We start from the raw sequence: 22,266 nt of genomic DNA on the forward strand, positions 1-22,266 counted from the left end.
AGGATTATCAGTCGTGATAGAACTAATGAGAAAGGGACACATTCAAGGGACACTTCAGAGACAGAAGCAGAGACAGGTTTGGTGGTCCACAAACAACATGCGCAGAGAGGGTGAATTCCAATGACAGTGTTTCCAGCTTTGTTGACTTGGTGAATGGGGGCTTGCTAAGGAACAGGGAGGGTGGGGAGAATTGGTAAGACAATGAACCAAGCTTTAGACAGAAGGACCTATGAGATGTCTGGGAACGGCTGTCTGGGAAGCAAATGGAAATAAGGTGTGGACTTCAGAGCAGAAGTGATGTCTGGAGATATATACTGAGGCAACTCTGACCAAAGGGAAAAGAGGTCCATGGTGGAGCATGCCAACCGAGAAATGAAGAGGATGAGGGTCAGCAGAGAAAGAGGCACCCACAGGAGTGGTCAGACGGGAAAAGGGATAACCATGGGAGTGAGGTTTTGGAAGTTAAGGATAAAGAGAGTTTCAAGGTCAAATGCATTAGTAAAGGTAGAAGTAGAAAACACTAGGAGTTGACAATTAAGAGGTGGTCGACAGCACTTCTGAGGTGGCTTCACGGTAGAAGAGTAAATGAGGGTGAGAAAGAGGGCACAAAGAGACAAACATCTGCTCCAGGAACTCTGCAAACAGGAGGCAGCACAGGAGTGTCAGGGGAAACTACTGAAGTAAAGGCAAACCGTCGTTTGTCCCTCTGGGACCACACTCCTGTTCCCGTTCCCCAGGCTCATGCTGGCTTTCTCGACAGGCACTGTCTCACTGAGTTCTGTTAGGACCTTACCGTGGCTCTGTCCTTCGTGACATGCGGTCACTGCTTTCTCCTCTGTGTTGACGTAGTCTGTTTTCTGTTCTATGTTTGCTAGTCAGCATTTGTCTGTAACAAACATTCCTCTCAGGATTGTCACCGTCATTTGGGATTTGTATCCCATTTTACAAGGTGCTAGGTCCTTTTGCCATTTTTGATGCATTCACTCAAGCCATGGATGAAAACACCAAATATGCCCAAAGTTTATCATCAATCCTACTGTTTCTTCCAGTTATTAAATAAACCACTGTGAAGTTCAAGTGACCACCTACTGGTCTAGAGTCTTTCCAACTCCCAAGCATGAGCTCCCTGCCCATATCTAAATCACTCGAGGAATGTGAATCTCCACCGCTAGGGTCTTTTACAAATGCATAGGATTCCTGTATCCCCCGCATCCGAGAACCCGATGTAGATCTGAGGTGGGTGCCAGAGAACTGTATTCTTTTAAAAAAGCTCCAGGGGATTCTAATGCACAGCTGAGGTTTGGAAGTCACTGCTCTAAATCTTATTTTGTTGATTTACTGGTCTGTTATAATGAAATTAGTAGCAAGAGTCTCGCTAGAGTAATGGTGGTACTTTACAGAGTTGTTGGAAGACAAAAACAAAATTCGAGTTCTGTAAGTGAATGTAAGAGAGAAATTACACGAGTTCCTTAAACACAAACAGATAGGCCTTTGGCAAGAATACTATAGCAACAGTGAAGAGGCATGGGGAGAAAGCTAATTTCTAAGGCACTCAAGGCTCAAACTACCAAGGCAATTGATGAGAAGCCAATGCATATTAGCTCTATTATTATCGCACCTCTGGAGGAGTTCAAAGAACAGCTCTCATGCCTTCTTTGTTTTCTTCTCTCTCTTTTTTAACTGCCTGCTGATAAACTTTTTCACAGAAAAACAAAAAAAACACCACATGCTTTTCCTTTTCTTATCTTCCACAAGTCCTTAGAGTTCACATAAAATGTACATCATTTTGATGTGTAAAACATTAAAGTGATAGGTATGCAATGACTTATGATCTTAATTAAGACATTAAATCAGATCTCATATAGGCTCAGGTTAAAAAAAGAACAAGCTATGGATGCTATCGGCAAAGTCCGGAAGAATATGTAAAGGGGTCTTTTAAATTTTGTTTTGCTGACACAATATTTACTGATAATATAAATATCAAATAAACCAATCAAAAATACTGATTGATAAAAATATAAGAAACTCCATTTTCACCATATAAACATTGTTAACATGAGATTATGAGAGATAAAACCAGGCATCACGTGCTGCCCAGTGAAATGCAGTGGGAAGTACACCCCCTCCACCACAAAGGATTCTTGCACAAGAAACAACAACAGGGGACCAGACCTCATCAAGCCCTCACTACCAGGTTACAGGAAATACAGGGCTGGAAGAGCATGTTAACACCACCATGCAGATACAGCCAAACCCAAACTGTGGGAAATTCCAGAGGACACTTGACCCAGTTTCTTCAACAAGTAAACAGCAAGAAAAAAAAAAAAACTGGGAGAGGTTTTCCCATAGGTTCAAAGAGATATTTATCTAAGGTAAAGAGAATCATCCAAATGCAATCAGGGTGTGGACCAACCTTGTCTGGACCCTGATTTGAACAATCCAACTATAAAAGAATTGAAGAGATATTCAGAGAACTCTGAAGACAGACTATATATCTGATGGCATCAAGAATTTTTTTTTTCCTTAACGGCACTTTGATCATTTCAGAAAGCAAACAGGGGCTTCCCTGGTGGCGCAGTGGTTAGGAATCTGCCTGCCAATGCAGGGGACACGGGTTCGAGCCCTGGTTCAGGAGGATCCCACATGCTGCAGAGCAGCTGGGCCGCACGCCACAACTACTGAGCCTGCGCTCTAGAGCCCGAGCACCTAGAGCTGGTGCTCCAAGACAAGAGAGGCCACCGCAATGAGAGGCCCATGCACAGCAATAAAGAGTAGACCCTGCTCACCTCAACTAAAAAGAAACCCCATGCACAGCAACGAAGACCCAACGCAGCCAAAAATAAATTAATTAAAAAAATAAACACAAAAACAAACAAACAAATAACCTCATCTTTTAGAGCTGTGTATATTGAATCATTTGTGTGTAAAATAATACGATATTCAGCATTTACTTTAAAAAAATCGGGGGGAGGGGGCAGGAAAAAGCATAAATGAAATAACATTGGCTATATGTTAAAAATGTGATACTGGCTGATGGATAAGTGGGGGTTCGTTGTATGATTCTATTGTTGTGCTTATTTGAAATTTCTAAGTTACAAAATGAAAGTGAAGATTCTTTTAAAGAAGGCTTAATTTTTAAAAAGAAAACACCATCATTTGATGAAAATATTCAAGAATCTTAAAAAAGGATGCACTTTTCTTCTTTTAAATATTTGTGTTTAAAAGAAAGTCCTTCTTCCAAAGTCTCCAGAACATAAATCTTGATTAAAGCTTGATTTTCTAGGTAATTTGCTAACTTTGGAAATAAGATTTTATAAAGAATGCAAAAGTATTCTTTATTATGTTGTGAAATTTAGTCATAATCTTTAGAATCATCTTTTCTGAGGAGATAACGATTACAAGGCAACCTAAGCAAAAATGGTCCAACAGGTGATTGTAAAGCTCTTATCTTCCTGAAGCCTCAATAAGCACACTACTATACTTACAACAGGAATCGTAACTTCACCTCAAGATTCTTTAACAATTACCAGTCCAAGTTGAAAATATAACTGATTACAGATATAGTTACAGGGATAGCTATAGACACAGATACATACCTTTTGCAAACTCAAGCCACATTACCAACCTGTTAAGTATGGAGTAAAAAGTGCACCAGTATTAAAAAATACAGCTTTGCAGTAAAAAGAGCACATTGCTAAAAACTGAATCTGAGGAATCTGGCAGTCTGAGATAAAGGAGACCTTCCCACTAAAAACATAGAATCCAGGTAAAAGAAAAAACGTGTTTAAATATTGATACATAGCTGAGCTCGAGAAAAATGGAAATATCAAGGAAATACCAGGAATGGAGAAGGCAAGAGTAGAAAACCAATGGGCAGACACCCTAAGGGCCACTGGAGAAGGTCAGACGAGCCCAGGCGAGGACTAAAGCTGTACCCTGGCCATATCCCGGTCGCCACCCAGCCCTGGGAGGACACACTGCTCCATCATTCCATGAAAACCCCACTCTCGCCTGACTTGTATATTTTTCTTTTGTTGAATGCTGAGAACTTACCATCCCCTGAGGCTCCACAAAGCCTCCCATAACGTTTCATTATCCCAAACCTCCCAGCTTCCTGCCTAACCCTCCCACAGAACCACTTTCCTGCCCTGCCCTTTCTCTATCGCCACCTTCCAAATGCACACATTTTCAAGGTCACGCTTGAACTCACTTGACTGAGATCTGAGATGTTTCCAGACACAGTTCTCAGCTCTTTTCATAGCAACTTTCTCTCTACCTTTAACTGGTTTTATTAGAAGGTATACATGATAAGAGGCCTTCCCCCCTGGTATTTGAAGGTACTAGACACTCTGCAGGGCTTTGGAGTCTCAGACAGGGAGTCCTGGGGATCCCAGCGGTATCCTGGGGTAGGTGTGAGTCTCAAAGCAATGGCCACCCAAGCAAGGGCATGAATACATGTGTTTCCTTCTGCCTCAAGCCATGCGCCGTCCCTCCCATGCCCCTCCCTGGCCTTGCGCTTCTCGCTGGTTTACTACGTTGTCTTCGTCCTTTCTCAGTGGCACACCTCTCCCACCAGCTCTACAGCGCCCAGGTTCTTCAAGAAGCTCTAGCCCCGCTCAGGGTTTTCCTTGACATGCCAGCCCCACCCATGCCTGTTGTCATCACCCCTCACCCCTGGTCTTGCCCTGCGGTCCCAAGCTTATGCTCTGAGGGCCAGCTCTTCCCTATCCACCTGTGTCTGCACCCTCCACTCTGCTCATTTCCATCATTAAAACCCCTTCCCAGGGCATAGGAGCAAGACAATTTTTTTCTCTGCTCTCTTCTCAAAACACAGCTTTTCTTTTCTTTTTTTTTTTTTTTTAACACAGCTTTTCTTAAAAAACAAAAACAAAAAACTTTACTGAGCTCAGGAAAAATAAAAAATTCCTTAGAAATGGCAGTAAGGCCAACAGGGTTAAACAAGCTTGGGAATTCTATGTTAGTTATATAACAGAAGTTAAACATGACAGTACATGTCACACTGATGATGAGCTGTCACAGAGTGGGCAGGCTGGCAGCACACTGGAGTTTTCCCATATTAGTGAGGCATTCTACTGAGTGTGATCTTACTCTTTCTGACCCTGAAAATGATCTCAGGAGAGGAGTTATAGGGACCAGTGTGAACAGGAAATATACATTCTTTCATTCTGTCAAAAGCTGGATGTTCCTCTAATAGTAATAGCCAAACCAGAGGCATCCAACTCATGCTGCTCGTGCACCTACGACAGAGAAGAGACAGAAGAGTTAAAGGAGGACAGGTACAATGCAAGTGCTACAACAAAGACATGTGTGGGAACTGGGGATGCCAAGAAAGGGTGTGTCTAATTAAACAAGGGAGAGTAACAAACTCAACTGGGAGGAGAGAGATTCCCAAGGAAGGGAAATAAATATCCAAGCAGAGTCTGGAAGCGTCAGGAGGATTCTGCTAAGAGGATTGAGAATGGGAGGGCATCACACCCATGTTCGTGTAAAACCACAGGCGACTCCTGTTGGCTCCTGGGAACCCCGGTAGAGTAGACCTCTAGAGACTCAGGGTTCAGAATGCACAGAAGGAAAGGGAGAGATGAAGGATGAGGTTGGACGGATAAGCAAAGGTCAGACTTTAACCCACAGTCAACTTTACAACCTAAAGTAAAAGATTTTAATGAGTTATTGAGACCCATGAGTGTCCCCAGTCATATCTTACAAATACTGTGAACTCACTAAGGCTTTTCCATTAATATGAAGACTTGACTATGACAAGAATCATTTTTCTCTACATCGATTTAGTTAAAATGGAATAATTAGAGTTGATACATCTGTAAAAGATTTAATCTAAAACCCTAGAAATCCTTTGGCAGATTCAATAGTATTTAATTAATTCATTAAAAGGCAGGTGTTTATAACAATTTAAAGTGAAGTTTATACCAACCAAGTTGGTATAAAACAGACTCTTGATCCTGACTAGTAAATGCCAGCATTAACCCTGCTGGGAAAATGAGAAAACAGTTCTGTTAAAAGAATGGGATGATGATTTAAAATTTACTACAAAGCTACAGTAATTAAAATAGTGTGACACTGGCATAAGGACAGACGTGTAGAAATAGAATTGAGAGTCTAGAAATGAACCCTCCGCCAAGGGTGCCAAGACAATTAAATAGGGATAGAATAGTCTTTTTGACAAATGGTACTGGGATAACTGGATATCCACATGTAAAAGAAGAAGTTGAACCCTTACCTCACATCAGATACAAAATTAATTCAAAATGGATCAATGACCTAAATGTAAAAGCTAAAACTATAAAAGTCTTAGAAAAAAACACAGATATTTGTAAATCTTTGTGGATTTTGATTATGTAATTATTTCTTAGATGTGACACCAAAGGCACAAGCAATGAAAAGAAAAAAAAATAGATAAATTGGACATCATCAAAATTTAAAACTTTAGTGTTTCAAAGGACACCATTAAGAAAGTGAAAAGACAATCCTTAGAAGGGAAGAAAAAGTTTGCAAACCATGTATCTGATAAGGGACTAGTATCTGAAATATGTAAGGAACTCTTACAACAACTCACTAATAAAAAGGCAACTCAATTTAAAAAATGGACAAAGGATTTGAAGACATTTCTCCAGAGAAGATACACAAATGGCTAATAAGTATTTGAATGGATGGAAAACATCATTAGCCATCAGGGAAATGGAAAAATCAAAACCACAATGAGATATCACTTCATACTCAGCAGGATGGCTATAATCAAAATGACAGATAATAACAAGTGTTGACAGGATGTGGAGAAAAAGGAACCCTCATACACTTCTGGTGGGAATACAAAATGTGCAGCCACTTTGGAAAACAGGCTGCAAGTTCCTCAATATACTAAACATAGAGGTATAAAATTATCCAGAAACTCCTTTCTTAGGTATATACTCATAAGAAATTTAAATAAATATCCACTCAAAAACCTATACAAATGTTCATAGCAGCATTATTCATAATAGCCACATAGGGGAAACAGTCCAAATGTCTATCAACTGATGAATGGATAAATGAAATGTGACATATCCATACAACAGAGTATTATTTGACAGTAAATAAGAAACAAAACACTACTGATAAATGCTACAACATGGATGAACCTTGAAAACATTATGCTAAATTTAAACAGTTACAAAAACAACATATTGTGTGACTCAGTTTATGTGAAATGTCCAGAATAGGCAAACTGATAGAAACAACACATAAATTGGTGGTTCCCTAGGCTGAGGGTAAGAAAGGTATTGGGGGAAAGTGGTTCCCCCAATACCTTGTGGGTATTTTAAAGGCTAGTGGGTACAGGGCTTCTTTATAGAGTGAAAAAAATGTTCTCAAATTTATTCTGGTGATGGTTGCACAGCTTTGTGAATATATAAAAACCACTGAATCGTATGTGTTAAATGAGTGAATCATATGGTATGTGAATTACATCTCAAGAAAGTTATTATTAAAAAAAAAAAATGGAGAACGGGATGAAATGTTCTTCAGCTAAATGGATGGGAACTGTCAGTGTTTCTCATTCTTAAATCCCTAAATCAAGTAGGAAGAATGATGCTTTCCTCTGGCTGAAAATGTCTGAGACTTTCCAAATGGGAAATAATGACTGACTGACATGATGGCCAATTCTAAAAGGCTACACAGAAACAATAGTCCATCATTTTACTAGATTCAGCGAATGCATCGATAAGCATCGGATGTGTGAATTCTATAGTTTTTCAACAGTAGGCCTCCTAGACCTACAGTTATCCTAATTAAATGTCATTGGTGTATTCTGGCCCATCAGAGTACCATATATTACTACAGGCCCCCAAAGTTTATTCAGCCTAATTTTCACTTTTCTAAAAGGCTAGAGAATAAAGATTTAATAAGTTAGAGCTGGAAAAAGGAAAAAAAAAGTATGAAAAAGCCTCTTCACAAGAGGACTACTTCTAAAGTGTACACTTTTGTTATTAACTAGTGTTTTACTAAAATAAGGATAAACTTACACAATGCAACAACCTTACAGTCTTCCAAAACTTCACATTACCTTGAAAGGAAATCTAGAAGCTGTTTTATTTTCAAATATATCTTATACAGAAAGATTTGTTAAGTGTTTCAAAAATGTTTTCTATTTAAAAGAAACCTTTACGAGTCATTCTTGTAAATAATGAGCATTTCTTTTCCCCCAGGGGAATAATTCCTACTTCAGTGTTTCTAAGAATACACAGGGTTAAAACCGTGTAAAATAGATTTTCTCACAGTTGGGGGAGAGCAAAACACCGCAAATAGGAAACCAGACAGCTAGGAGGTCAAAACACTACACTTCCAGGTCAGACTTCTGGTTGCAATTAAGTAAAATTCCTGCAAATATTTGGAAGGAAATCATATTTTTGGTGTCTCCTTTCTGGCCTTGTAACTTTTTTTATTTTTCTTAGCAGCAACTTATGTATCTATATTATTCATTAAAGACACTCAGAAACACACAAACATACACAATTACAGGCACATATGCACCAACCTATGACCCCAGAATTGCGATTCGATCTTGGCCTCAAAGTTAAAACTAGCACCTCTTCCCAGGCATTCATTTTTTTTAGGTTTGAGATCGTGTGGACCTAGTCTGGGTTTTGCTTAACGTAGACATGGATGATTTTCTTAAGACATTCCACACAATAGGTTAAGCCAAGTTTCCCATTAGTGAAATAGTTCATGATCAAATATCTGAGACCCATTTGAAGCTGACTGGAGTTGAGGCTCTAAGTAGTAACGGCACTGTGCTACAACAACAAATACAAACCAGCTCCACAATTAAGTGCAGATGAGCAGGTATTAAACACGCCTCTTCTCAACTCCCTGGAAATAGCCCAGGGGTTTGCAATGCTTCACAAATGCACACCTCCTTCAGAAAACGGTGGTGGATTCATTTAGAGGTGATATAAATGGCCACTGTAGCAAAGGGAGCAGGTAGTCCCTGCCCAGTTTATAGACGTTATTACAGTGAATATAAAATTGTTTTCATTATAGACAATTGCAGTGGTAAGCTGAAAATACTAACTACAACAACCGTAATTTTAGATTCTCCACTTTTATTCTAAATAAAAGGGTGTCATGTTAGGGAATTTGAAAACGAAAGCGCTCCGGTTTTTAATCATCACTTAGGCTACTGGTCCCCAAATTCCCAAAATACCTAATTAGCAAATCCCAGTCCCAAAGCATTAAACCTCAGCATGTTACCCTCCACTAGACAGAGCCTCTTCACACGTTCTCCGTACCCTTCAAAGTCAAAGAATTCTTAGACATTTAATCAGTGAGATAACTACTATCTATTTTCTCTCTAGAGCTTCCCAATGGCTATAATGTTAGTGATGTGAAACTCAATTACTATGAATTTTTAAATCTTGGCATTGTGATCAGAGGGCCTGGCCAAAGGAAAAGAATTTAAAGGGGACAGACAGGCTGGTAAAAGCCATAAGCGCTTCCCATACATAGGAAAGGCTATTACTATAGGGCAACGGACATAAAACTCCCAAGAAATGTACAGTACATGCCAAGGTAAATAGTTTCCACTATACCTTGTCATCTCACACATTAAAAAATTATATGCAACTCCTGTGAGAAAAGGCCACTGCTTTCTGAGAAACGGGGGTGGGGGGAGGTAGGGGATATGTGTGTGTTTGCTTTCCTCGTTAGTATCTGTCAAACACAGGAGAGGTGCCACTCTTTAAGACTTCATCTGGGATTTGCCAAAGGAAAGTACAGTTTTGTCGGGGTGGGGGGAGGGTCTCACTATCTCCTTCTGCCCCCCACCCCTCCCAACACACACACACACACACGCACACACACACACACACACACACACACACACACTATGTGGCAGCCAAACCATTTGAACAATATTAAGGCCAGTGTCCCAAGGGCCACATTCCCTACATGCTAGAATAAGCCACTGTTTTCACTGGGTAAACCATGAGAACTATAGGTCCCCCATCCAGTTGTCACCATTAGAAACACTGTGACAAAACACACAGATCACTAATAGAATGGTGTTATCTCACGCTGATTATCAATGTAAGGCAGTGACTTTCTCTGCCAGCAGGGCAGGAGTGCCAGCCAGTCCCACCTGCCACCAAGCAGGACTCGTCTTTGGAAGATCTAGTAATAAACAGTCAGTCTTCACAGAGCTGGTAAATGGGCAGGGCTCTCAGCCAATTGGGACAACTCCTTTTAGAAAAGTCTTGCAACCACCATCTGATGACAAAGACCTTTCTAGAATCCAAGAGTCCCAGGGGATTTGGTAAAGTTGTTTTGAACTTCCCAGTTCCTGAATATGCAGAAATTTGGGAGCAGAGAGTCTGGATGTAAATGTGAACCAGCCCAAGCCGACTCTAAAGTATAAATGGAGTTGCATCACCATAAAAGCCCCAAGAGAATTGGCATTGTAATTTGAACCTCAGCAATGGCAACGCAGACTTCGTTTTATGAGGAAAAATCATTGTTTGCTATGTGCCGGGCAGGGGCTTTCGGGAGAAGGCCAGGGTGGGAGAGGAAGCAGCTGACTCACCAGCCAGCAGGGTCGATTTAATAAGGTTTATACTAACAACGAAAAGGCCTTCTAGGTGGTTCAAACTGGCGCTCGACAACCTCTTGGTGTGGTGAAAAGAATCCTAACCTTTTCTTTGAAGCTTTGCAATCAGGTTTTTTTGTGTGTTTTAATTCCTTATAAAATTTAAAAAATAAACAAAAGATCAGTTATTGCCACTTCAGCAATGTCCATAACAGGTAACTATAACAAGTGGAAACATGATGCATAAAAGTTTACAGTTTTTGCTTTTCTTTCCATTTATTGCAATAAATGATTAGACAAGTCTCCCCAGTTTCTGAGGATGCAAAGTCTCTCGTGTTGTCATTGCTGCTTTAGCACAGTTACGGTAAAAAGTATAAAACTTAAAGTTTTACAAATTTCCAATTCCTGGAAAAATCATCTTTGCTGAAATTGCGGCACGTTCACCAGAGGCCTTGTGGGCACTTGCTTCCATTATTGCCCTTGTAAGCTTCTCGTGCGGATGAAAGCTGAGCAAATGTTTTGATGGAGTACATTATGGGAAGAAATGTAAATAATAACCAAAGCTATTTAAACACATGTGTAAAGAGAAAACACATGTTTCCATGGTGCCCTAGGACACATCTAGGGAAATCCATTTCTCTTTGTAAAGGGCTGTGAATAGAAAAAAACAATGTCTCCATATTAAGAATATTTAGCAGCATGGCAGATTGTTTTAAATGTGCTGTGCTTTTTACTGTGTATCAAAGCGCAGAAGCTCCCAGCTCCTCCCGTTTCAGGCCGAGAAGCCCTTCCATGGCAGCGTCGGCGGCCGCCCACGGCTCCACCTCAAAGGCCGGGGAGGGCAGGGGCGGGTGCTGACACACAGCCAAGGTGACTCCGAAGCTGGGACTCTCTGCCAAGGGCCTATGTTTCATCAGGGCTGACAGCTGTTGGAGAGACGGTAACTTTCATTGTCCCTAATGTCTAAGGAAAGGATGGTCACGTGACTGCGTAAGGACGGTGTTTCGGAGCAAGCTTTCACTGTTCTCTCTGCAAACGCCGGATGGTTTACATGGAGGAAGGGCTGGGCTCAAACGGAAAAGGTTTTCACTTCCAAAATTTCTTTTAAATAGGAAAAGGCCCTTTTTTCAGTGGGCTGGGAAAATAAATACAAAGCAAAACAAACAGCACAATATGCGAATGTGCGCTCCTGGGGCCCCTGGGGAGCAGGGCTCACAATCGGGCCTGTGTCTGGAGCGCAGAGAGAAAGCTTTTTTTGGCAGGTACGGTGCATCGGGCGATGGGGAAAGGAGAGGAACGTTTCTCAGACGGAGGGAAGAATAGGAAGAACTTGCTTGTTTTGGCAATTCTCATCTTTTTCTTGTGCTCCTCCTGTTGTGTGCACACCCGCTGATTTCCTAACATGGTGGTAAAGTGCCCCCCGCCCTCCCCAGGATGCTGAGTGGGTGTCGATGGACAGATAGGAGGTCTGTTCATCTGGCCCCGAACATTCACAGAAGATGCCTCAGATGCCACAAGAGAACGAGCTGCACGCTGGCTGGAGATTTAAGCTAAGATTTTATAGGAGCGTTCGGCTTAGAAGAAAAGCCAAATAGAAAGCCAAGGCAGACAGAAACCACAGTGCCCAGGAAAATTTAATCTATTTTATGGTATTTTCCAAAGGACTGGGTTTCTTACATGTTAACTGCAAGAAAAAGGTTACACAGAATGGAATAATGGGCAGTTAAAAAAAAAAAAAAAAAAGGAAAAAAGAAAGATTACTGCTCTACAAACACAAAGATGTCTTAAAGCCCTAATATTTAGACAGTGTATTGTGGGAAGTGCTTGGAGCTGGAAGATGAGCTCTGTTTTCATGATTAGAGGGAAATTTTATTAAAAAAGAAAACACACACACACACTCTCTCCCCCACTCTCTCTCCCTCCCTCTCTCTCTCTCTCTCTCTCTCCCCCCTTAATAGGGAGGCTGAAGCAGTGAAGAGAAGCCAGGCATCCTGACAGCCATGTTTTCATGATGCCTCTGACACTTCCCAGTTATGTGACCTCGGGCAAGTTGCCTGAACTCTGAGCTTGGTTCTCATCCTTAAAACCAGGGTTAAGGATGCTGCTAGAAAGGGCTGCCCCAAGGATCCACCGTGGGTACGCGGAAGCCCCAGCACAGTGCTGGCACCCATCAGGCTGAATCTTGGTAACGGTAACTAGTAGGAGTGGTAACGTTGGAGGGCACTTGTGGTGGTGGTGGGGCTGGAGGGCACTTGTGATGAGCAGGGCTGGAGGGCAGGCATCTGCAGAAGAGGCAGAAAATACTGCAGCTCACCTTACACTGGGGTAGGATGTGGTTTTGACTTTCTCAAAACCAAATGAGGAAAACTATCTAATAATTTGTAACTCGCAGACCACTTTTACCTCTGCCTTTTGTTAAAGGGGCAAGAGATGCTACGATGGAAGCAGAGCACAAGCCTTGGCAAATGCTACAGTTCGTTCCTTTACTTCTTCCAATGCGTGTGCTCCTCCTGAGTGACAAGCTCTGCACTGGGTGCTGCCCAGGACAGGACCCTTGCCCTCCAGGAGGAGGAAACGATGACTGTGCCACTGTCCAGGCTGGAAAAGGGAGGAGCAGCTCCCTGAGGGGGAAGACGCAACAGATAAGGTTCCTTAAGGGAAATGATAAGGTTCCTTAAGGGAAATGATGCGGGAGCACAGGCCTGCGGGGTGATGCAGAGCTGGCCCAGCGGCGAACAAGGAGAAGAGAGTTGTGGGGAGAGGAAGCAGCATGTGCAAAGGCCCAGAGGCGAGAAAACATGATGTTCTGGGGGCCTGTCAGGTAGGCTATGGTGCCAAGCTGATAAATGAGGGTTTATCATTTATCCCCCCCTGGCCAAAGCCATCTGGGACCAATGACTCCCCTGCCCCTAGAGGAGAGAGGCTCCTCCGGAACCCAGCTTCCCACAGGTCTGGATGAAGGGCCACCCAAGTCTCCGGGTACCGGGCGGTTGGCTTACCCAGTGTTCTCCTGAACAGCCTGACTGCTCAGTGCCTGAAACTGGGACTAAAATGTCCCGCCCCCCTCCCCGCCACCCCCACAAGGTCATTTTCATGCTTGCTTAATAAAAAGGTTGATCATGGGAGAACTGAGGTCCCTCTGCTGGAATGCAGTTACAAGGTACATAAAGCTGTACCCCAGCGAAGCACACACAGCTACAGAACGGCAAGAGAGCAGAGGATCCCGTGTGAGACTCTCAGCCTGTGCCAAGTGATGCCCTGCATTCCCTAGAACCCTCTGCACAGGTGGGGGCCCAACATGGAGAGGACACTGCCACCACGGCTCGTGGACCCTGGGGTTGAGGGACACCCTTCAGGGACTGAGAGCTAGTTGCTGGGAGGACTAATGACCAGGAGAGACATGGCATCTGTAGACCACCACAGTCGAAGAGTGGATGGGTCACCTGGTGATGAGGTGGCCAGAAATTTGTCGTCCACTAAAGCCTGTGGCTGGGTGAGTCACTTGGTCCAGTAGAGGGCCATGAGCCAGTGGTAGCCTTGGTAGGAACGCTGTCAGTGGCTTGACCGACAGACATCTTTGGCTTATTGGTTAACTGATACGTCCATGACTCCAAATAAAATGGAGAACATACTTGGGCCCTACTTAAACTGTATGTTATGGGCTGAATCGTGTCTCTCCAAAATTCTTATGTTGAAGTCCTCACCCTAGAGGTACTCAAAATGTGACTATATTTGGAAATAGCATCTTTAAAGAGATCATTAAAATGAGGTCATTAGGGTGGGCCCTAATCCAATATGACTGTATAAGAGGTGGACTTTATACGAGGGGGAATTTAGGACACAGACATGTAGAGGGAAAACCGCGTGAAGACACGGAGAAAAAGCCCATCTGCGAGCCGAGGAGAGAGGCCTCAGAACCAACCCTGCTGACACCTTGATCTCGAACTTCCAACCCCCAGAAGTGTGAGAAAATAAATTTCTGTTGTTTAGCAGTCTGTGTTATTTTGTTATGACAGCCCTAGCAAGCTAGTACACTGTATAATAGAAAAGAATCTAGGTCTGGTAAATAGGGGTCTGACTTGGGCTACCTTGAAAGACAGCCACAGCTTCTCAGAGAGCCAGGCACCCAAGCAAGGCCCCCTCAAAAATATTACAAGTACATTCTCTAAATTTTCCCCTTGGGATCTGCAATTGTTTACTAGGGTGCCTGCACAGTGAGAAAAGGGAAATACCCAGAACTTTTGAGGATGACTGGACGCTAGCTCTGAGACTGTGCTATGCCTTGGGGTTTCTGGTTGCCACTGTACCCACCAGAGGGGGATAAATAGAAACCTGGCTTCAATTCATCTGACAAAGGGCCCAGCAGGTCTGTGAAAATCTGTAGTTGTCTTCTCAGCTGTTGAGTATATGACTGAAATAGATTTACTCGGCAAATGACAGAAGGACTGGGACAAGGACATTTGGAGAAAAGTTACAGAGTGTGAGAATATTTGCATCTGATGTGAATGTTCTCTGAAAGGCCCCATTAAGAGGTGCTTACAATAAGCTGGACCAGATGACCTGCCCCCATGCGTGCTGGCCAGCCTCTTTCCCCAGTTGCCCAAGTACCTGCTCAAGGACTCAGGAGTGATGTGGCAACGGGGGCAAGGATGAACATTATGCTTGGGCTCAACAACACAGACTTAACCGCATCAAGGCTGAGCCCTGCCAAACGTCCAATTAATCTGAGCCTCCCCACCAACTCTCATATCGCAGGGAGACGGGCTAGCCGTTGAGGGTGGATTATATTAGACCTCTTTCATCACAGAGGCGGCAACAGCTTACCTCCATTGGAATAGACCCTTATTCAGGATTTGGATGTACCCTCTATGTCTGCCATGTTTCTGCCAGCCACATCACCCATGCACTTCCTGAAGGCCTCATTCACCATCACCAGTGCAGTGATTCTGACCAAGAAAACTCATTTTTCAAAATAAGACAGTGGGTGCATAAAATTCAGTGGTCCTACCAAGCAATCAAGCCAGGCTCAAATGCAGCTGGCCTTAGACAATGGTGAAGAGGTCTACTGAAAATTCAGCTATGACACAAACTGCAAGGCAGAAGGGCTTGTGGAGCTGGGGTGAAGCCCGAAAAGATGTATATGTGCTCTGACCAGCAGAACAACGCATTCCCTTGGCCAGAATATGTGGTTCCTGGAACCAGGGAGTGGAAGTGGGAAGTGACCACCTCAGCAAAAAGTTTGCCTTCCATCCCCCTGACTCTGCTTCTTTAGTACTCAAGAAAAGACTAGAGGGGCTTCCCTGGTGGCGCAGTGGTTGGGAGTCCGCCTGCCGATGCAGGGGACACAGGTTCGTGCCCCGGTCCGGGAAGATCCCACATGCCACGGAGCGGCTGGGTCCGTGAGCCATGGCCGCTGATCCTGCGCGTCCGGAGCCTGTGCTCCGCAACGGGAGGGGCCACAACAGTGAGAGGCCCACGTACCGCAAAAAAAAAAAAAAAAAAAAAAGACTAGAACAGAGAGGAAAACATGAGTCAGGCTGAAAGTTCAAAGCGCCGTGTAACTGTTTCCGGCTCTTCACGCCGCTAGACAAATAGACCAAAGGGCGGTTGAAATGTTGGCTCACGATGGTACAAGAAGAGCAACAAGGTAGACGGGTAACACAGAAGGAATATAACGCGTTCGACCTAGCAGAGCACATCCAGTGCTAAAACTTAACGCAAACTATGGCAACCTCAGAAAGGCAGGACCACTGAGGGCTCAAATTCCTTAGGAAGGAAAGTTTGGTCACCTCACCAGGTCAAGAAACCTGATCAGCTGAGTTACTGGCTAAAGACAAAGGGAATATGAAATAAATATTAGAGGAGGGAATATACAAACACCAACTATTTATTTCATGTAACCGACTACAGAAGTTAGAATGATAGCATCTTCCTAAATTGTCTTCCTTGCTGTACCACATATGTATTTATATATTAACTAAGTTTTTTGTTTTTTTATTCAGGGTATGTTGGCAATAGTTAGCTTCGTCATTTAGTCAATAAGGAAAATAATATGGGCTGTGAATAAACCAAAGGAGGAATACACATCACTCAGAAATCTCGGGCTTGGAGCTGGGATGTGAGGCTTGGGGTTCTCTCTCTTGGAGGAGGTGCTGAGCATATTTTGTCTGTAGTTGGGAGAGTTGTATTGTCAGGCAAAAGTTTGTTGTTATTGTTTGGAAGTTTATGGAAGAAGGAAGCCAACAGGAAAATTTCAGTGGATATTTGTAACTCGTATCCACCCACCCAAAACTTCTGCCCATCCTCCCTGCGTTTTGGTAACTTCCCACATTTTTTAAGTCCCACTTTCCCAAGGTAAAAGCCAAACATTTTGCACTCCCTGGCTCACCTGCAACCAGGATACAGCCATGGGATCCTCTCCATGGGAGGAGCACGGCGCCATGGCCACAGGCCAGGCCGTCAGGCTCCTGTAGGCTCAGTGCTGGGCTTTGCAGACGGCAGCTGAAAGGGCTCATGAACCAAAGCCGTCCCCCCATCTTGAGGCTGAGGCTGTGCTGTCTGTGTAGACTCAGAATCGGACTGCCTGGCCCTCCTACAGGTAGATTCTGTTGAACTACCTAATATCTTTAATCAACTTCTTCTCTGCTGCAGAGCCAGACCAATTCCAGCTAGTCTCAAGCAGAAATGAAATTAAACAAAGGATATTAGGTAACTAAGGTTCCTGACCACAAAAGGATTTAAGCTGGAGACGATCACATTTTTGTTTTCAAAAGGCCACTCTGGCAGCAGAGGCATGGATGAATTGGAAGGGATATCAGGAGGCCGTGGCAGTGATTCAAGAGCTGATTAATAAGAAGGGTCCTGACCAAGCGAGTGACACAGGGAAAAACAAAAATTTAAGACGAAAAAGGCAAACGACCCGATACAAAGGTAAGCAATAGTTGTAAATATGCAGTTCAGTCAATAAACACATAAAAACAGAAAGATAAATATCAAAGGGCATGACATCTCTTTTTTTGATTTTTGGCCTGTCAGACTGGCAAAAATTAAAAATACCAGTAACACTCAATATTGGCAAAGCTAAGGGGAAAAATATTAATGAGGTAGAGTTGACAGAATCTGAGCTAAGTCTTTAAAATAGAAACTTTCTTACAACGTTAATTTTTACTAAATCCATTGAAATAACAATTCCAGGTGACTTAAGAAGGCTGAGGCTACTGGCAAATGTCTGTGCTATGCTGTTCGCTGACGGAGTTTTTGCCAGTACTCTTTGTATTCCTCAATATTACATGATTAAGGAAATGGCTTAAAAGCCATTTATGTTACTTTTTTAATAAAGATAACTCAGAGGATGAAATATATTAATTTTATTAAAGCAATCAGCAAAGTTACCAGCCTGGTGACTTCAGCTCACCAAGCATCGCGTGTTAAGTGTCTATCCCATGATGAAGTACGTTATCGTTACTCAGATCTGGAAACGGGAAAGGTAAGAAACTCACACAAATAAGGAAGATACCCAATTTACACAAAAGCGAAAACCATACACATTCACCCTAGTCACCAAGACAGTAAGAACAACTCTATTTTCAGGGAACATGAGACACAGAACTAAACAGTGAGGAGGAAATAGGCAAGGCCTTCCTTACAGTTCATGGTTCTGAAATTCCTTTGGAAGAAAAAGGCATTTAAAGTAAGACTATGGGAGCAGCCGAGAAGAGGCAGTTTCCATTTTTAGTGATGCTGATAATAAACAGTCTGGGATGGGCAGCATCACTATGTATGTCTGCTTCATCCCTGCGGGTGTGCATGTCCTAGAAGATGATGCATCTTGGCTCTCTATGGAAGGCAGCCCTGGGGTAGAGATGGGCGAACAGCGCTCTGACCTTTAGGAAATTAACAGTTTAGTATGAGGTGAAGCAGAGTTACCGGTTTCTGCTCTTGAATTAAGCAGCTCGGTCATTTGGAGGAAAAAAAAAAAAAGAGGCTCTGGGGTGGCAACCCCTCAATCTTTACCAACAAAGAAAGGGAGAAAGGCAGGTAAACTGATTATAAAACAATTATAATACAATGTGACCAATGTTATAAAAGTGCTATAAGCAAGGAAGACAGGAAATTGAGGAAGACTTTGTAGAAGTAATATGTGAGTTAGGTCTTAAAAGCTGAATACTAGGAGATTTCCAGACAAAAGAGAAACCTAAAAACATAAAAACACAGAGGTATAAAGAATGCAGGTTTGCAGGAAATAGAAAAGTGAGTAGCAGGAAGGGACAAGGCAGGCGAGGTAAGTTACAGCAGGCCTTGACCTTACTAGGAAGAGGAAAGATGTATCCATGTGTGTAATTAATCACTTGTACAAACATTTATTAAGAACCTACTACAAACCGGAAAATATGCTCCATGCCGGGGATACCATGGATCATAAAAGAGGCAGAACCTGTCTTCAGGCGACCGGCACACTTGTGGAGAGATCAACATTAATCAAATGGTGTGAACCAAAGTGCAGGATGCTCCTGGGCCTGGAAACAGGGGACCTGTGGACAGGATACGCTTCCCTGGGGTGTGGACTTTGAGCGGAGGGCTGAAAGTGGCAGAGGGGCAGGGGAGGACCAGCGCTCCAACACAGGCAGAAGCCCCAGGATGAGTGGAAGAATGGGGCTTTGAAAGAGAGGAACTGAAGCTGCTGTGGCTTAAGCATGAAAGAAGGAACAAGGGTCACAAGATGAGGCTGGAGAGGCAGCTACCCCAGAGATCTTGGCCTTCACCCAGGAGCCCTGGGGAAATCCTGAAGGGCTTTCTGCACAAAGATCAGACCTGTGACGTGAAGGGATTACACTAACTCAAGTGTTGACAACAGGTGGGGCATCAGCCAGAGCGAGCGCAAGGGCGCCAGCGAGCGTGCTGCTGCAGGTGTTCGAGTGTCCAGCTGAGGCGGGACCCTGGACTGCTTGGTGGCAGCAGAGGACTAGCTCAGGTGGGGACATCGAAAGACATGCTCAGTCAAAGGTTAACTGTTCTCAGAAGCAGAAAGAAGCTAGATGCTGCTTTCACACCGAGTTGGCTTTCGAAGAGGGAGAGGAGTGAGCGGCACACCGTTGCATCAGCACCCTCCTGCTTTCTTGGGCAATCAACCGTGCTGCTTATCTCTGACAGAGAAGCCCGGCTTTTGCCCCCACTAGGGGGCATCGGAGGCTCCAGGGGCAAAAAAGGCTTCTTGTTTGTGGTTGTAAAATAAACCAAGTCAGAGGCAAATGACAAACTGAGAAAAATCTCTTGCAACATACATAACACACAGAGCTTGAATATCCTTAAGGAGCTCTTACAATGTATGAACAATAGAGAGAAATATTATATAGAAATTGAAGTGTGCAAATATCTAGATCATCAAGGTGTCCACCATACCACTGTTTACAACAGTGAAAATATTAGATGTGACCTAAATGTCCCACTGATAAATCAAACTATGGACACAATGGAATTCTATGCAGTCATTAAAAACAGTGATGTGGACCCCGAATGGCCAAAACAATCTTGAAAAACAAGAACAAAGTTGGAAGAGTCACACTTCCTAATTTCAAAACCTACTACAAAGCTATGGTAATCAATACAGTGTGGTATTGGCATAAAGACAGACATATAGACCAATAGAATAGAAGAGAGAGCCCAGAAATAAACTCTCATATTTATGGTCAAATGATTTTTTATAATGGTGCCAAGGCCACTCAATGGGTCAAAGGACAGGCTTTTCAACAAATAGCACTGGGAAAACTGGATATCCACATGTGAAAGAACAAAGTTGGACCCTTAACTTAAACCATATAAAAGATTAACTCAAAATGAATCAAAGACCTAAATGTCTATAAAACTCTTAGAAGAAAAAAATAGGGAAAAGCTTTGTGACACTGAATCCAGCAATGATTTGTTGGATATGACATCAACTGGCTACATCAAAATTAAAAACGTTTGGGTCAAAGGACATTGTCAAAGGCTTTGTTTTCTCCATTTCTCTCAGGAGGGAGAAAATATCTGCAAATCATATCTGATAAAAGATTAATATCCAGAATATATAAAGAATTCCTACAACTCAAACAAATAAACAAACAACCTAATTAAAAAATGGGCCAAGGACATAAACAGACATTTCTCCAAAGATACACAAATAGTTAATAAGCACATGAAAAGATGGTCAACATCACTAATCATTAAAGAAATGCAAACCCAAACCACAATGTGATACCACTTCACATCTATTAAATTTTTAAAATGGTGATATATGTGTTTCAAAGGACTTTTATATTATGTTAGGTGGGAAGAAAATAGATTACAAAATTGTATGTACAGTAAGATCACTTTTCTGTTTAAAAACAAACTTCTTGCTCACGTGAGCCCAAGAAAGGCTTTGGGTTTCATCTTGGGGCCAGAATACCATGTGTTCCCTGCCTGTGAGAGAGGCTGGGAAAGTGAGTATTTAGCTCTTCCCTCAGTAGGAGTGGAGGCCAGGGGAGGGGCCAGTTGAGGATGGGGACTGACTAAGCCACTACCACAGTGGAGACAGAGGTCTTGGAACTTTCTCTGCTCCTTTTCCTTCCGTACCAGTTAGAAAGTGACACTAGCCAGGTCTGCTGGAGTACAAAGGATGCAAGCTCATACGGCTTTTCTCAAGAAGACTTACAGTATTACTAAGCAAAATGCCGGCAAGCGTCATCTAATACAATATTGTTTGGACTGAAAATTCTATTTGTCTGAGGCTTTCGGTTTGAATAAATTTAACCTATCTGCCCACTTATCAGTCGTGCCCAAGTAAACAGTGCAGATTAAGTATGCCTTCAAAGGGGAGGACGTGACACCATTCTTTCCCTAAAGAGGTGTTGCATTAGCATAATCTAGTTCACAGCACTACAGTGCTGTCCTCTGAGGATTAACATGGGCTGACTGTTAAGTGTACTACAAAGAGTGCCATGAAATGCTAACTTAAAATTAAAAACACCACAATGACAGAGTGGAGAGAACACTGGTCTGGGGGGTCAGGTTCTGCTGCTTGTGACCCAAGTCCTCCTCCATATTCAATGTATCCCTGAATATGCTGAATATGAATCTGTGCATCAGGCACTGAGCTAAGTGCTGGGGGCAGGGAGAGGAGAAGGGAAGATGCCAGATACACGACATAATCTTTGTCCTCGAGAAGATGATCTTTTATTTGGGCAACCCCCTTAATCTCGCAACCTCAGCTTCTTCACCCATAACTCAAGGATATGACCATTCTCCAAGTGTTATTAGGATAACAGGGTGGGATATTTCAACCTCAGTGCCCTTGACATTTTGGGGGATAGTGTCTTGCTGCGGGGAGCTGCCCTGGCCACTGTAGGATATTTAGTGGCGTCCCTGGCCTCTACCCACCAGATGCCAGTAGCTCCCCTCCATGGCTATGACAACCCAGACTGTCACAGACATTTCCAAATGTCCCCTGGGGCAAAAGCACCCCCAGGTGAGAACTTCTGAAATAGGGTGACATAAATGAAAGCACTTAGAAAAGCATAAAGCCCCAAATCAAGTCAGTGTTAACGTAAACCCAGCTGTAAGACTTGTCAAAAAAAAAAAAAAAAATCCTTTAAAGAATTTATAGCTTACTTAGGAATGTTTATTTTCTATTTTTATGTACTTTGCCTACCATTAAA

At 43.0% G+C, this 22,266-nt stretch overlaps 1 protein-coding gene across 1 annotated transcript in view; it reads right to left on the reverse strand.

The window, feature by feature from the left end:
• The window catches only part of SLX4IP (SLX4 interacting protein), a gene marked incomplete at its 3' end in the record, with an annotated part of 181,168 nt that overhangs the window by 37,014 nt on the left and 121,888 nt on the right, over nt 1-22,266 (reverse strand).

Source organism: Grampus griseus (genome assembly GCF_964374135.1).
Source record: "Grampus griseus genome assembly, chromosome: 14".
Lineage (NCBI taxonomy): Eukaryota > Metazoa > Chordata > Mammalia > Artiodactyla > Delphinidae > Grampus > Grampus griseus.